Genomic DNA, 11,594 nt, shown 5'->3' on the forward strand with positions numbered 1-11,594 from the left:
CATCATGCCACCCACCCCCACCCCCGCCAATGTGGATTCCACCCCCATCCCTGCCTTACATTCAGCCAGAGAGGGTTTGAGACTGAGGGGTGTCTGCCAGGAAGCATTGCGTGGTGCTGCTTCCCTCTCAGGTTAGGGTTTTGATCTGGAATCCAAGAGCTGGAGTCCCAGGGGGCTCACATCAAAACTGCTCCCCCACCCCAGACAGGCATACACCACCCGCCTCCCCCAGGAACCTGCAACACAGGAACCTCAGCTTTGAAGGCAGGGCTCCTGACAGGCTGCTGTTCCCATGGCAACCCCATCCCAGGCTGCCCTACCCAATGCCTCCTTCCGCTCCCCCTCCTCCACCCTCACCCACATCACCTTCATTCATAGAATGAGAACCGCTTCACAGAGACAAAGTGGACACCCCATCCCCCAGTTCTCTCTCCCCAATCCCTTCCTTTCTCCCTTTTCTCATCTAATGGAGAACCACAAATCCACCTAAGAGAGAAATGAATGGAAAGAGTGGAACTGGGGATGGGAACAGGCTGGACTAGGATGGATGGAGGGGTAGGATAGGAATGGGAAGGAGCCATGGTTAGTGGCCCCCCACCCCCAATCTTTGGGCCCACAAGGCTCAGGCCTCTTCTCACCTCATTCCCAGCTCTGTCTCATTCATGGATCTGTGCCTCTCCCAGCTCAATCTCTGTGAAGATCCATGGCCCAGACAGGCTTCCAGGGCCAGGTCTCAGCCTCCAGGCCCAGGTCTTCTCTCCAGCACCAGCCAAACTGCAGCTCAGAGGCCATATGCAATGGCTCAGCCCTGGAACTCAGCCCAGGAGCACTGAGGCTGCTCCTGACCCTGGCCCTGGCGCCCCTCCTGCATAAGACACTACGCTGCAGAGGTGGGTGGGGAGTAAGGACACTCCAACTTAGAGTGGGACTGTGGGGAGGTTTAAAGGGGAATCTCAGACCCCAGCCCTTATTAAATAACACAACTCCTCCTTCTAGGAGAAGGAAACTTGGCTTTGGGGCATTGGCAAGTGCTGTTGGAAAGTGAGGAGAGTCCTGCTCGGAACAGGCATTAGTCCCATCTCTGCAGGAGGGCCTGAGAGATGGTCAGCGATTAGCTTCAAAATCAACCAGCCTGGGTTTGAATTAGAATGCTCTAATTTATTTGCTGTGTGATGCTTACCTTCTCTGAGCCTTGATTTCCATATCTGAAAAATGGAGATAGTATTTATATAAAGGGATGTGACTAACATTTATAAGCCCTCCATCCCTTCTAGACACAGTGTTTGAGAGGCGTTATCTCATTAAATCCTCGTAACAGCTCTGTGAGGTAGATACTATTATTATTGTTATGTCTATTCTACAGAAAGGAAACTGAGGCTTAGGGATGTTAGGTGACTCAGCTAGTGGGAGAGCAGGGCTTTGAGTCCAGGCAGGATGAAATAATGTATGCACAGCATCCGGCTGCTGGTCCTAAGTGGGGTATTCTTATTAGTGCAGTTCTACGGCTTCATCTCTTGCTTCCCTTCACTCTGTGGATGTACAGCGTTCACCCAACCAAGACTACAAATCCACAGGGCAAGAGTCAGGGTGGGGCCCAGGCTTGGTGAGACCAGAGGTGTGGAGGGAAAGCGTGTCTGAGCTGGCAGGGTTGTCACGCCAGCCCCTCAACTGTGGAAACAGCAAGAAGCTGTGGCCTCAAGGAGGAAGTGACTTGTCCAAGTTCACTTCGTGAATGGACAGATCCATTCCACCCCTCCCCTCGCGCACCCCCTTCTCCCTATAATATACGGCCTTTGGACAACATGTCGAAAGCCGCCAAGGGAAGAGTGGAGAGGTGTAGAGTGGAAGTCGTATTTCTATGAAGAGGGCTGCCTTGGAACTCAAGCTCACCAGGCTTGCAGCTTCCCCACCTCGCTTGTGGCCCACCCCCAGCTTCTCCAGCTTCCATCCTCCCCTGAAAGAGGCCCCCATCCCTGAGCAGCCCCACCCCCTCCAAAAACCTCCAAACACTGGGGTCCAACCATCTTCCCCCACCCCCCACCTTGAATGAATGTGCCGAACAAACAGCATTGTTCCCCACACAATGAACACAAAGAACTTAGGAATTCACAGAATGGTCCTGAATTTCAGCTTCCTTCCCCTCCAAGCCCTGGAGAGATCCATTGTCTGTAAACTCCACTTAAAATATGCACCATTGCGCCAGCTGGGGAGCCACTTAAGATGTGAGGAAGAGCCTCCCCCAACTCCCACCCCCTCTTCCCTAACTCCCACCCCCTCTTCCCTGTCCTTTCAGAGCTAGGCAGGGCTGGGAGGAGGGGGACAGCTGCCGCCAAGAGTCCCTTCTCCGGTATGAAGCTGAAAAGGACCTGACCTCCCCCCACCACTCGGCACCTGGGGCCCCCATCTTACAGCTTAAAAGACTGATCCACTGGTGGACTCCTAATCATGGTAGCTGGGCATTGAAATGAAGACTCCCAGTGGCCCCTTCCTCTCTTCTTTCTGCTTACCAGCCTCCAAGGACAGGGAACTCACTATGTCCTAAGACACCTGTTCTACTCCTGAAAGTTCTCATTATTACAAGACCTTCCTTAGAAGAAGCCCCACTCACCTCCCTTAACAGCCCAGTCCTTCACCTCCCAGCTCTCAAGGTCTTCCTCTGGCATGTAACAGGCTCCTGGAATTTGAAGGCTGCCTTCATATCCACCCAAGGCTTGCTTTCTGCCAGGCTGAACAACTCTGACCTCTTCACCCAGACCCCACTAATCAGTAGTTTTCAGTCCCTTCCCCATCCTATTCCTCTCCACTCTTCTACCCAGTGTGTTCTTGGGGACTAAGCAGTGGTGCCCAGGGCTGACCCCAGCACACATAAGTATTTATTCAACAAGTATTTATTAAGTGCCTTCCAGATACCAGGCACTGTGCCTGGAATTGTAGAAACAGATAAGACCCCAGATCTCCCAGAGGTTTGTAATTCTGGTCAGGAAGTCAGATATTGATATCAGATAAGCATGGGGATTAATGCATAATTACCAAGAGATACAGGATCTGCCTACAGGAACTTAGTAATACGAAAGCATCCAGCAAAGAAACCTGATCTATTGTGGAAGGGAAAGGGGTGGCCCACTGTAGGCTTCCTGAGATCTAAAGGAAGTAGGATTTAACTAGAAAAAGAGGGGAGGGAACAGCGTTCAAGATGGTGGGAACAGACTGTGCAAAGGCCCTGTGGCAGGAGAGAGCCTGTTTTAATCAAGGAACTAAAGAGGCCAGTGGGATTAAAGGCCAGTGGGACAGAGGGGTAGGGTTGTAGTCCTCAGTGAGGAGTTTCACATGATTCTAAAAGAAATGGAAAGACACAAATGTGTATGTGCATTGAAGGCTGATTGATATTTGCCTCAAAAATGAGGCACAGATGCCTGGAGTCACTGGTACCAAAGCAATTCTTCCAAGTCTTTGTGCTTGCTGTTCCCTCTGCCTGGGATGCTCTCTTTCTAGATTTTTCTGAGGTTGATTTCTACTCATCATTCAGGTCTTGGCTCAAACCACCCAACCTAGAGGTGCTCCTTCTACATGCACTGTCACTCTCTATTCCTTTAGCTTGTTTTATTATTTTTTTATAACATTTTCACAGTCTGGAATTATTAATTTGTTTGCCTATTTACTGTTACTCTCTTTCCTTACTAGAAAATAAGATTTGTATGGGCAGGACTTTAGTGACTGCTGAATGCTAGCATCTGGCATAGTGCTAGCATGCAGTAGCTAAATGAACAAATGAATGAATTACTGAATGTACTTCAAGATAAAAGGAGCAGCGTTTACCTACAAATACACATATATATGTATGGATATTTATGGGCAGGTGCATGAGTGCTTATAGTCATTCAGAGACCTCCCTCACCTACATGGACAACTTCTCAAGGGGCCTCTTAGACAATCCAGAGTCGCGGCCTGCACAGTTCATTGCACCAGTCTGGCTAATCAATACCTACCCCCTCTGGCTGGACGAGGATGTGGCCAAGCAGACATGTCTCAGGTCAGCTGTTGGTTAATCAAAGATGAGGGTGGAATTTTAAGTGCCCTACTGGAGGGGCAGTGGAAAGAGATTCATCCATGTGACCTAGAAGCAGTGAAACCCCTCACAGGCTCCATCTATTTCCCACCTCTCACCTCCTACCTCCTTCTGGGCCCCAGCCCACCTTCCATTGTTCCCCATGCCCTACTCCACTGGGAGTAACTGAACCAGGCAGTATGTGAAAGCTAAAACAGAGATAATAAAACTCAGTGAGATTTTACAGGACTTGAGATTTTATAGGACTTGAGAATTTGACTAGTTGGGCAACTTTTTTTTTTTTTTTTTTTTTTGGCAGCTGGCGGGTATGGAGATCTGAACCCTGGACCTTGGTATCATAAGGCTGCGCTCTAACCAACTGATCTAACTGGCCAGCCCAGTTGGGCGATTTTTTAAACAAGCATTTATTGGCTTATTGAGTACCTACTAAGTGCAAAGCATAGTTAGGGACTGCCAGACTCATACATGATAGCTGATTCGGGGCAGATTATGAAAAAAAATTTAGATGGAAACTTAAAGGTAGAACGTTTTTGTTCCCAGAGCACATGTTGATGTAGGGCATGGTTAATTCCTGGGTGGAGAGCTCTGGGATAGCTTACTGGTGTATTCGTAAAATAACCACCATTTTGATAGCATATTTACTGTGTGTTAGGCACTTTTTACATGGATTTTCTCACTTAATCCTCACTCTAAGCCTCTGTGTGTGTGATTGTTACTGTTATCCCATTTACACATGGGGAGACTAAGGCTTGCAGGGGGGGGGGGGTTAAGCAACTTGCCCTAATTTCCCACAGCTATTAAGTGGCAGAGTGGACTTTCAAGCTCAAAGAGGCTCTAGAGCTCCTGCTCTTAACCATGATGCGGTTATAGCTGTGCCTTGAAGCAAAGGTAGGACTTGGATGGGCAGAGAGGAGAGAAGATCATTCTAGGAAGAGGACATGGTTCCAGCAAAAGCTGGTAGGCTATGCTGCCAGATCTGTCTGGGTTTTTAAATCTCTGCTAGCCTGAGGTCCTAGGAGATTTTTTAAAAAGAAACAAACCAGCTATTTCTGCCTTTTTCCTCTCTCTGGCCTTTAAGATATTAGCCCCAGGATGGATTCCCTGCCCTGGGTGTGTCTTTCTCCAGTCTGCAAACAGAACTTATGCAAGGATGGATAGTGGGGTGGGGAGTCGGGGGATGCAGTACTTTTGGTGAATTGGTCTTCTCCTCACCCTAGCTGGGGATGGGGGCCACTTGGGGACACTCTCTGGCCCAAACTGGTCCTCTGCCCATCTGTATCCCTGCCTCCTGACTCATTTCATTCCAACAAATGGATTCTTAGCATGATTGGCTTATTTTCCCCTGATTTAATAATGCCACTATTGAAGTAACTCCTGTGTACCCCACCCCCACCCCAGTTCAGGGCATTTGATCATTTTTCTGGCAAGAATCTCCAACTCCTCTGTTTCCCCTTTTCTTTCCCCATTCTGAGTTAGTGAATCACTTCAAAATGCCCGACCCATTTCTCAAGGGATGGGATGTGTGAAGGACCAGGAAGCCAGCACCCTTGGACCCCAAACACTGTGGTCCTCCTGGGAGGCCCCATATGCCTCTGTCAGCTGTGAGTAGCATCAAATCCAGGATAACAGAGCACATTTACTAAGACATTTTGTGAGAATCCGTGTCCAAAGCCTTCCTGAAACCAAACCCCGGCATATCGGCTGTTCCTTTCATCCCCTAATTTAGTAATTCTATTGAGAAAAAGAGATTGTGGGGTTTTTTATTTGGTGTGATTTATTCTTTATCATATAAATAATAATAATTTACACAAAGCTCTTCCCCAAACAGAAGAGAATCTGTACATAAAAATAAACAAAAATTAAACTGAGCTGGGCCTGGTGCCCAGAAAACCAGCCAATTCCAAACACAACCAGGGGGGAAAAAATCCTCCATGTCCTGGGAGCTTTGGGGCCTTGGCTGGAATTGTGGGTGGAGGCTCTGGTCTGGGAAGCCATTGCCCTCTCTTCCCTAGTTCCTGTGCAGGATGATGGCACTCCTGGCACCCAGCACTCATAGAGAGCCAACCAGCAAGCTCCTTGGGTTGGGAGGTGGGTGGGATTTGGACTCAAAGGAATAACCAGTTTTAAAATTCCTGGACTGCGTTGCTTGCTGCTGGCTTCCAGGGGCTGCAAGAGCTACTGTGGCTGGGTAAGATGGGGTATTGGCCACCACCCAAAGTGGGTGGAAGCTGCCCACGATTCCATCTTTCCCCTGTAGCTCATTACAGGCACGGGTTGTGGGGAGTGTCCTCTGGTCTTCTGTTCCCTTGGAGCTCTGGCCCCCTCTCTGGAGACTTGTTATTTCTATAGATATTGAAAGATGACAAGCAATCTCCTTGGCTGTTGATTAATTTCCCTCAATGGACACTCTCTGGCTGTTTGAAACTTCTCCCCCCGCCTCCTCCTCTCCACCCTTATTTCCAGAAAAGTCTCTAAGAAGGAGACTGCCTTTCCACACTCTGGCTTTGTACTTTACCTGAGGGAGTATGTGTGGCTTAGACTGTACATGAGCCTTGACTGTAAGCCCCCTCCTTCTGTCCCAAGGCAGGAGTTAGGTCTATAAGTACACAGTCATTTGCAATTAGGGATTTTGTAAATGGTGAAGTTGATGATGATAGTCAGTGCGATAATGTTGAAGATCACGATGGGGAAGATAAAGGGGAAAGGAAGAGTGATCGTGGTGCTCAGCCTGCCTTTGTGTCTGGGGTGATTATCTGGCTTAGGCTGAAATAAGAAATGAGAAAATGATGAGTTATGAAGGTGGTGGTGATAGTAACAGCGAATGTGAAAGTAAAGGCCAGGGGAAGGAGAAAGCGAAAGTATGTGTTTAGGTGCAGGTGAAGCTCCCGCGGAAGAGGTAACACTGCAGAGGAGTTAAGAACCCAGATCCTGGGGCCAGACATTCTGGTTTCAAATTCCAGCTCCAGCACTGACTAGCTCAGGTAAACTATTTAACCTCTCTGAGCCTCAGCCTCCCCATCTGTGAAAAGGGAATCATCATAGTACCTACTTCGTAGGGTCCCTGAGAAATACACAGAAAGTGCCTGACTCATGGTAAGCACTAGGTAAGGGTGGTGATCTAAGATGGGGTTACAGCTACTTCCAGGTGAGGGCCGCAAATCACAGCAAGCATCATTGGAAAGATCCAGAAGACCTTGGTGAAGCTCTATCATCTAGTCTGTGATTCAGTTGCTTGTAAATGAAAGAAGAGTTGGAATGAATAATGTTCAGACCTCAAAAGTCCCCTTGGGCAGTAAAGCTCAATGTGTGTGACTGATACATGGCCCCATGGAATCATCTAGGCCCAGACAAGACCCTGCAGGTCTGTACGTCCAGGCGTAGATCCAGCAGGCATGCCTGTACCAGGGGTCAAGCAGAGGGGGGTTCTGAGTGGGTTTGACCAGCCCCATTTTAGGGGTAATGGATAGGTGAGAGGTGCGTTACTGGCCGGGGGAGGAGGCTCCACCTGCCTCTTATTCCAAGGCAGGCCCCGGAGTGCAGCCCTGACAGGGCCAAGCTGCAGATCCTGTTATACTGTGACTGTGGCCATGTTGGCATCTGCTTCCAAGCTTGGGTGCATGTGGAATCTCGCTAACAGAACCAGCCCTTTCCAGTTCTGCCCCTTGTTTGCATTCTCCACAAGTCTCTTCCTTCACTCTAGGGTTGAAGAATAGTAAGCAAAGATCACCTGTGCATGGTGCCTAATTAATCGTTTCAGATTCCCCTCGTTTAGGCTTTGTCTAAGGATGTCAGAGTCCTCTAAAGTCTTCATGACCAACAGGCAACTATTAGAGACTGCAGGGGAGGAACTGACCGCAGGACATTCTCTTTTTATCCTATAGACAGCCCCAGCTTCGGACTCTTTGGTCCTTGCGAGTCAGGGATGAGGGAGTGGGTTTGACCTTCATTAGTCTCTCCCTCCCCTCCTGACAACCATCACCACTCCTCCACCTGAAGGAAGCAGAAGAGCCCTGCCATGTCCTGAGTTACAGTCCCGGGTACTGTCGCTCATGTCACCGTCTCCGGTCTCATCCTGAATTTCATCCGGGAGCCTGGGCCTGCCTGGTGGTGCCTGCCCTCTGGCCTACCACTTGGCCATGGTCCCGATCCACCTAGGCATGATGGACTGTGGGCTCTCTGTATGCTTTTGATTGATGTTTAGAAGAAATCATACAAATATCAGCAATCCAATTCTTTTTTTTTTTTTTTTAAATATGAAGAAAAGCCATAACAAATTTTATTATTTAACGTGCTAGGGGAAGGCAAAGCACAGGGACATCACAAGAGAGTAATTTTCCAGCAATCCAATTCTTGAGGTCTTACTATGTGCCAGGCATTATGCTAGGTGTTCCACATGCACTGTTTCACCAAATCCTCATTTTCAGATGAGGAAACAGGCTCAGAGAAGTAAGGTCATTTGTTCAAGGTCACACTGTAAGAAAGCATCAGAGACTAGATTCACAGACCTCGCTGATGCCAAAGGCTGTGCTCTTACCCACTAAACTATGGACCATCCACCTGGATGAACAGGAGGTCTCCTTCCTGACATTCAGAAAACAAGGTGTGCTAAGGACAGTGTGGAGAGCCAGGGGGCCCCCCCTCAGGCCTCAGATCTACCTGCCCACTATGATCTCCTGTCCACCTGAGACTGTTCAGGGAGCCTCCCAAAAAAGCTGGAGCAGAGCCCAAAGCTATCTAGACAGCTCAAGGAGTCGAGTATCTGCTGCGTCAGCAACTCCCATCCTCAGGCACCGCCCCCATGAGCTCATTGCCAGAGGTCCCCAATACCTCTTCCCAGCCCCTGCCCCCTCCATCAAAGTCACCCTCCCACCCCTCTCTTCCCTGTTCCCTCTGCTACCTCTAGAAAGTTTTCTGCAGCACTCCCAGGCTCCTCCCTTCCTCCTATAGCCCAAACCTATAGGGTTAGTTGGGGCCAGCCTGCAAGTCTCCCAGTTGGGCTTCCCTGTGGAGTCATAGCTTCAGACCCATCTCTGCATCTTGCCTATACTTTTATAAATCAAATAAAGACCTGAGGCTCCTCGCTGCTCCTCTGGACCCCCCTCTTCTCAGCAACTTTTCCCTGCTCACCAGCTGCACAATGCAGTCGGGGGAAGGGAGTGGACTGGCAGAAACCAGCTTGTTTCTGAGGCTGGAAAACAGAACTGTAGGAAATTAACAGGCTGAGAAATGTCTGCTCTGCTCTGTGTTTGTTCTTTGCCCTCAGTCTTTCTCTCTGCAGCTCCCTCCTCCTGCCCTACCACCGCCACCTCCCCCACCCCCATCACTCAGAGTGGGCACCTGGGGCTTGGTGGTTGTGTGTGTCTGGGGCTTTGCAGAGAGGTGCATCCTGGTGTGTGTATGTGAGAGAGTGTGTGTGTTGTGTGTGTGTGCATTTAGGGATGGCAGACCTGCCCCTCGTTTGGAGGCAGCTTAGCCAGAAATGCCAGCGGCAGAGACAGTTGTGCAGATAGGGATGCTGAGCCCAGAGTCGGCGGAGCCCGCGGGCAGGCAGAGAAGCACCACACAAGAAATTGATTCCATTAAAAAGTAATCTTAAATTTAATAAAAGTTATGATTTGATTATAGCCACAGAACCTACAGGCAAGAGGGAATGGGGGTGGATTCTAGTGATGGATAAACAGAAAGGGAAAAAAAAAAGAGAGAGAGGGAGAAGGGAGGGAGATAGAGAGAGATGCTTAGGTGTGGATGGATGAGAGGATAGAAAGACCTGGGGGTGGGGAAAGAAACCATTTTCTCTCCCTCAGATGGAAGAAAAAGCCTGTGGCTGGTTTCCAAAGAAGAAGCAGAGTGAGGAGTGAACGAGGAGATTCAAGGGGCTCTCCGGAGATAACAGCAGGCAGAGGAGGCTGGGGGGAAGGAGGCAAGGCCTGGGAGAGGTGCGTGTGCAGGAGGGATGGGCTTGAGCCCTGGGAAGGGAGATGAGGAACACAAAGCACCAATGTAGCAGTCAGACAGGCAGCCCTGCATTTCGATTCTAGGTCAGTCTCTTCCTAGCAGTGTCATTTAATCTCTCAGCCCCTCAGTTTCCTTATCTGCGAAATGGAGCTATAGAGATAGTACATACCTCACAAGATGGTCATGAGTATAAATGAAATTCTGCAGATGCAGTATCTGGCATCTCCTAGGTGCCCAATAAAGGATAGTTCCCTCCTGACCCTCCCCCACTAGTGGTCATCGCCCCAGCACTGCCCCCTCCCATTTATTCGCAAGTTCTGATCAATCCTACTTCTTTTATTCTTCTTTTTTTTTTTTTTTTTTTTTTTTTAAAGATGACCGGTAAGGGGATCTTAACCCTTGACTTGGTGTTGTCAGCACCACGCTCAGCCAGTGAGCGAACCGGCCATCCGTATATGGGATCCGAACCCGGGGCCTTGGTGTTATCAGCACCGCACTCTCCCGAGTGAGCCACGGGCCGGCCCCTTTTATTCTTCTTACAGTAAGGGGAAACCGAGTAGCCTTCATGTCCAATCTCAACCTGGAGGTTGGCTCTCCAAAGTGTTATGCCTCGTCCTTTGCCCATCTCTCTAGGGCACCAAGATGGCATGGGCAAGGCACTCTAGGGCCCACTTCCATTATAGTGTTAGGGACCATCTAGAGGATACATTCTTCAACCCCCACCTTGCCTATTCTTTCCCCCACTCAATCCAGAATCATGCTTAGGCACAGAGCTGAAACTCTCTTGGCCCCTAAGAAGTGTCCCTTGGGTGAGAGTGCTCAGGTCGGCCTTGCCACCTCTGCTGTCACCATGCTGCTCAGCTCCATCACTTTGCTCCATCACTTTCTCCATCACCATGCTGCTCAGCTCCATCACAATCCCAGTGTCACCACCACGGTCCCCATCACAGCAGCCTTGAGGCTCACACTCTCATCTTTTTCCAGGAAGGGTAGCCCTGTCTGGGATTCTCATGTCCCTTGTAATGTCCAGAAGAAATAAACTATAGCCCTGCAGGTCAGGGGAGGGAACCTAGAGACAGTAGAGCAGTGACCTGTAGCTAAGGGGCTCTCAGCATTGTTGATGGTCTGACTGGGACTATGGACACAATCTGGCCATTACCCTAAAGGATTTCCAGACCCTTTCACAGACCCCCCCTTCCCTGGAGTTGAGATGGGATGCTGGGATCTCCCTTATAGGCGTGCTGTCTCTCTAAGACAGAGGTCTCACTCTGCTGCCCAACCTCAGTCCTTTCTGTTATGTTTTCTTGTTCTGTTCTCTGTGCAGAGAGCATTCTAGCCCCTTCCTGTAAGAAAATCCAGCTATCCCACTCTTCTCGAGGAGGATTCTCTTCCTCCTCCTCTGCAGAGACTGAGAACATGGAGGGCAGTGGCTGGGGTGAAGGGACCATTTGGAGAAAGGTCCTCCAATGAGATCTGCCTGCCATTGGCCCCCTACACTCTGTTCTCAAAAGCAGATCCTTAAACTTTACTTGAAATGGTCCAAGAATTGCCTGAGTGACCTTTAGAAGGAGCC

The sequence above is a fragment of the Cynocephalus volans genome, chromosome 2 (genome assembly GCF_027409185.1).
Source record: "Cynocephalus volans isolate mCynVol1 chromosome 2, mCynVol1.pri, whole genome shotgun sequence".
In the NCBI taxonomy this organism is placed as follows: Eukaryota; Metazoa; Chordata; class Mammalia; order Dermoptera; family Cynocephalidae; genus Cynocephalus; species Cynocephalus volans.